The following is a 5,554-nucleotide window of genomic DNA, read 5'->3' as shown; positions in this document are numbered from 1 at the left end:
AAGTGAGGCCTTCGTCAAGATCACCCTCCATCTCAGACTCAGAATTAGGCTTACTTTCTAGGTGTCTATACTTAGGGGGTCATAAATTGTAGAAGGAATTCGTCAGCCAAGGCTGGGAATGCCTAGAGCACTGTTTCTTGTGTGGGAAGATTCCTGGAAACAGATTGATGGAAACCAGGGTGGCCTGAGACTGAAGCTTCCAAGCCCAAGTAACCTCCTGGGGTTGGTGGAAAAGGGAAAAGGGAAAAGGGTGATTGTGAATGGGCTGGCCTTTTGTGTCTCCATGATACCGAGGAGTCTTTATGGTCCAGTGGGGTGCTCAGAGGGAGATGGACATCCTGATGTCTGATAACCATGCAATTCTGGTGGGCTAGAGGTTTTCTGATTTATAGAGGAATGGTTCAAGAGAGCATGAGGTTTAATTAAAAGCACTGGCTTTGAAGCTGGTTGTTTGGATTGGAATTCCTGTTAGCAGCTGGGTGACTTGCCCTTGGTACTAAACCTCTCTGTATTTCAGATTCATCATCTGCAAAACGAGGATTGTGATGAGGAGTGAAGGAAATCATTTGCTTGAGTGTGAACAGCCTGTCTGGCACTTTAATGTTACGATGGTGATGAGAAGAGGAAGGTGAGGCCGGAGATGATGGATTGAGGCCCTTGGCAGTGCTGCAGGATGAACTTAGAGAACCACTGCCTTAGGTTGGGCTAAGCAGGGATTTTGTTTTTTCTTCTTTTTCTGAATGGGTTAGCCTGACCTCCTTCAGCAGAGGCTGGTGGGAACTGGGGATGCATAAGATGAAAATACACCGGCCGACGGGAATTTATGTTCATTTTGACCTCAATTAACTTATAAAACATATAAGAAATTATATGCAAATAAGTACCAATTATTTTCTGTCAGGATCTTGTGTCATTTTTTTTGCAGTCTTGGCATCTACATTATGCCGGGTCATTTGATCCTCAGTGTCCCACGCTGGGCCATCACCCCCAATTCATTTTGTACCCACCAATTTCCTGACAGCATTGCCAGTTTCAGACTCTCTTTCTCTTTATTCTTTGTTCAGATCCTGACTGACCTTGTAAACTTCTTTATTGCCTAGAACTGGTGAGACAGCACTTCATAAATTAATAAAAATGTTGCCTTTTAATATATCAGCGAAATGACTGGAGAGCTGTTGAATTCGTAATATGTATTCTTAGAGATTTTCAAAGCATCTCCTAGGGTTTCAGTGCACAATCCCTATGAAAGCTAAATGTGATTGGAGTACAACCCCTCAAAAATCCTTACCTAACAGTTCTCCTTGGATCTCTATTAGGACAAGAGCTCTCCTCCAAATTCAGGTATTTGGAAAAATCAACGTGAGCAAAGAACTCTAGAAGCACAAGCAACGTTTCATTTGTCTGCTCCTCCAACAACTGTTCACAGACTATCTACTGTGTGCCAGGGGTCTCAACAATGAGCTATATGAAGAAAAAGCTACTGGCATCTCCGATAAATAGAATATATTAAAATAATATATTGTTAAATGAGCATACACTTATTTGGATCAGTGTTTTACGTTGTCAGTGTAGCATGCTTCTGTCCCATTCAAGGTCATAGTTATCAACACCACTGCTCCTAAGGCATGGAGAAATGGAGGCATTTTTATGTCAAATTCATCTTATGAGATGAGAGCATCTCTGAACTGGGTAGCAGAGACAACCTAAATAAAAGTTGAGCCAAGAAGCCTCTTTTCTGAATAAGAATGTTGAGCCTCCTCTTGGTCAATAATGTTGAATCAAGAAGAAATTGAGGCTGGCAGCAACCCTTAGCCAACTGATGAAGGCTGAGGGGGTCTCATATACTTCCAGGGACAATCTGCCTATAGGAAGTAAGTATTCCTGGGTAAGTCGCTCAGTGAAGTTGGTCTCAGCTAAAACTATACAATCATCCAGCTTGTAATTCTTCATCAATGCCACAAGAATAAAATGGATTTTCTTAAAAAACTTTTAAAAAGTCAAGATATTGATGTTGAAAAGATTCTTTAGGCTGGTAATCTTTTGTGAAAAGGAAATGAATGTAATCCTCTCTTTGACGCTCTTTTTTTTTTTTTTTTTTTTTTTTGAGACGGAGTCTCGCTCTGTAGCCCAGGCTGAAGTGCAGTGGCGCCATCTCGGCTCACTGCAAGCTCCACCTCCCGGGTTCACGCCATTCTCCTGCCTCAGCCTCCCGAGGAGCTGGGACTACAGGCGCCCGCCACCACGCCCGGCTTATTTTTTGTATTTTCTAGTAGAGACGGGGTTTCACTGTGTTAGCCAGGATGGTCTCGATCTCCTGACCTCATGATCCGCCCGCCTCGGCCTCCCGAAGTGCTGGGATTACAGGCGTGAGCCACCGCGCCCGGCCCTCTTTGACATTCTTAGTGGGCCATTACTGACTTGCAATCTCATCTTCTTTTTCTTCTGTCCACAGGATTTTTTTTCTCCCTGTGTTGACTCTTCTAAAATTTTGCCAATGAATGATGTCAAATCAGCTGATCTAAAATGTTCAGAACGTCATCTTTGGTAACCTGAACTACATTTTGATCTGAGCTTGCAGAATCTCATGTAATTTGCAGTACTCTTCAAAGGTTGCCACCTGACCTTCTGATGGAAATTTGTTGTCTTCTTGTTTCATCCTTGCAACTGACTTTCTTTTCTCTTTTTTTTTTTTTTTTTTTGAGACAGAGTTTCGCTCTTGTTGCCCAGGCTGGAGTGCAATGGCGGGATCTCGGCTCACCGCAGCCTCCGCCTCCAGGGTACAAGTGATTCTCTTGCCTCAGTCTCCTGAGTAGCTGGGATTACAGGCATGCACCACCACACCCAGCTAATTTTGTATTTTTAGTAGAGACAGGATTTCTCCATGTTGGTCACGCTGGTATTGAACTCCTGACCTCAGGTGATGCACCTGCCTTGGCCTTCCAAAGTGCTGGGATTACAGGCATGAGCCACCATACCCGGCCACGACTTTCTTTTTTTAAGCCACAAAACAAATCTCAATGTTTTCCTTGTAAAGAATACTTTTGACCACAAATGTCGCTCTTTGGGGTATGACAGCAGTAACTACTTTGAAAAACCACCAAATACACTAGAAAGATGGTGGAGCAAGAGCAAAGAAAAATTCCTTTGGTTCCAGAAAATCTCCTGAAAAAGAGGAAAGCTTATTGAGCCCTCAAAGCCATTCAGGCAAATCAGGCACTTTTGGCAAAGGATGAGCAGAGGAAAGAAAAAGGGCTCAGGTTTAAGTGACTGGAATTTTTTCTAGATTATTCCTGGTGGCAGAAACATGACAAGGTGCACCTCAGACAACTAGACGTGAAACCTCATGCCTTAGAATTGCCAGATAAACATTCCTTGGCCTTGCCCTTCCTTCCTTCCCTCCCTCCTTCCCTCCCTTCCTTCTTCCTTCCTTCCTTCCCTCCCTTCCTTCTTCCTTCCTTCCTTCCTTCCCTTCCTCCCTCCCTCCCTTCTTCCTTCCTTCCTTCCTTCCCTCCCTCCCTCCCTCCTTCCTTCCTTCCTTCTGAGTCTCACTCTGTTGCCCAGGCTGGAGTGCAGTGGCACGATCTCAGCTCACTGCAACCTCTGTCTCCTGGGTTCAGGCGATTCTCCTGCCTCAGCCTCCCCAGTAGCTGGGATTACAGGCACCCACCACCACGCCTGGCTAATTTTTGTATTTTTAGTAGAGATGGGGTTTCGCCATGTTGGCCAGGCTGGTCTCAAACTCCCTATCTCAGGTGATCCTCCTGCCTTGGCCTCCCAAAGTGCTGAAATTACAGGCTCCTTGGCCTTTGTTGTACTCATTGAAAAGATTAATGGTGTGAGTTTACTGGTGCAGAGAACCATTGCAAGGCTTCACCTGAAGAAAATTTTTAGTGATGTCTCTGTAAAAGTCACTCCCCATCACTTAAAAATGCTTCATATGTGACCTTATGTGACCCAGGGATTTCCACCTGGGAAGTTTGTCTGGGAACTCATTTTGAAATGTCGACAAGCCACAGTCGAAAATAAGACCATCCCTCTGACAGACAGCACAGTGATTGACGAGTACCTGGGGAAGTTTGGTGTCATTTGCTTGGAAGACCTCATTCATGAAATTGCCCTCCCCGGAAGTATTTCCAGGAGATCTCATGGTCCTTGCACCCTTTCCACCTCTCAGTGGCCTGTCACACTGCCAAGAATAGAGTGGGCTTCCTCAGAGAGATGGGCTTACCTGGCTCTCAGGGTGAATGCATCAATCAGCTCATCCACCAGCTGAACTAGAGCCAGAATATTTGAAAGCACAGTGCAGGGGAAGCATGTGTTTTTGTTTTTTTGGGAATTATTATGAATTAATAATCTTCGGAGAAGATTATTTCCTGTTTTACCTTCAAAAACAGAAAGGAAAATTCAAAGAAAAGACAGTAGGTTATGTTCATGGCAAGCACCTCTCATCACAGTCCAGTTCCAAGGAAAAATTCCAATATTTTCTACATTGGCTGCCACCTCGTCTGAAATCAGCACATGCCATGGAGGAAGGAGTCCTGCTTTGTCGTATCTTCTATCTTAGGGTTTAATTGTTGCTGAATGAGTAACTCAAGCATTTGTACAGGCTCCCTAAGACTCCTGTAGCAATGGACCAAGCCCAGGGACATAATTGAATCTGGAGATTTCTGGGGCCTTGTTTTGAAAAGACTTGAAATACATGTAGGAAGAAAGGCACAAAAGTTCAGTTGTCTCTGCTGTGGAAAAAAAAAAAAAAAAAAAAAAAAAAACCCACACCAGGTATGGGGGTTTTAGGATCTACCAATAACTCATTATCTTAAAGGTTAAGAGCCTTGATCTAAAAATCACTGGAAAAATGAGATCAAGGGACCAGTAAAATGGGCCAGATTCTTTCACTGTGAATATGAACTTTCAATGTCCCACTGAAACATGAGATATTTCCTGGCTCTTCCTCTTCAGGTTCTAAAAGATATAAAGTCTTTAGCCTGCAGAAGGTAATCTAAAAGCCTGAACCATTGAAGAATAGTCCTTGAAGTAGCCTCCTGCCTTAAAACACAGATCCCAGCTATCAATTAAGTCTTTATTCTGCACTTGAGCCTTCACTGGCAGAACTCTGTCACACTCTTGTAGGCACCTAATAGTCCCATAGTTTTTTTTTTTTTTTTTTTTTTTTTTAATAAACATAGAAATTGTCCTTTCTGGTCATAAAGCTTGAAACTTAATTTGTTTTATCTGAGTTCCTTTCTCAGGAAAGGATTCCCAGGCTTCTCAAAGAAAGTATCAAAGAATTGAAACTCACCAGATCACCACAATGAGATGCCAGACCCCTCATTTATCATGATTGCTTCCTTGCCCCTCCCTAGTTCTTGTTTTCTTACACATTGTAACATTTCTTCCCTCCTACATAAATCCCTAGTTTTAGTAGTTTTAGTTGGTCAAGGAAATGGGTTTGAGACAGATCTCCCATCTCCTTGGCTGCAGCACCCAATTAAAGCTTTTTTCCTGGCAATACTAGCCTCTCCACCATTGGCTTTCTGTGCGGGGGAGCAATAGG

At 43.4% G+C, this 5,554-nt stretch overlaps 1 pseudogene; it reads left to right on the top strand.

Annotated features, from left to right (window-relative positions):
* Window positions 1-3,111: 3,111 nt before the first annotated feature.
* On the top strand, window positions 3,112-4,278 carry LOC126953884 (60S ribosomal protein L7-like 1; annotated as a pseudogene).
* The last annotated feature ends 1,276 nt before the right edge of the window (window positions 4,279-5,554 follow it).

The sequence above is a fragment of the Macaca thibetana genome, chromosome 4 (genome assembly GCF_024542745.1).
Source record: "Macaca thibetana thibetana isolate TM-01 chromosome 4, ASM2454274v1, whole genome shotgun sequence".
Taxonomy (NCBI): Eukaryota; Metazoa; Chordata; class Mammalia; order Primates; family Cercopithecidae; genus Macaca; species Macaca thibetana.
Note: the sequence above shows the minus strand (reverse complement) of the source record. Positions and strands in the feature narration are given on the sequence as shown.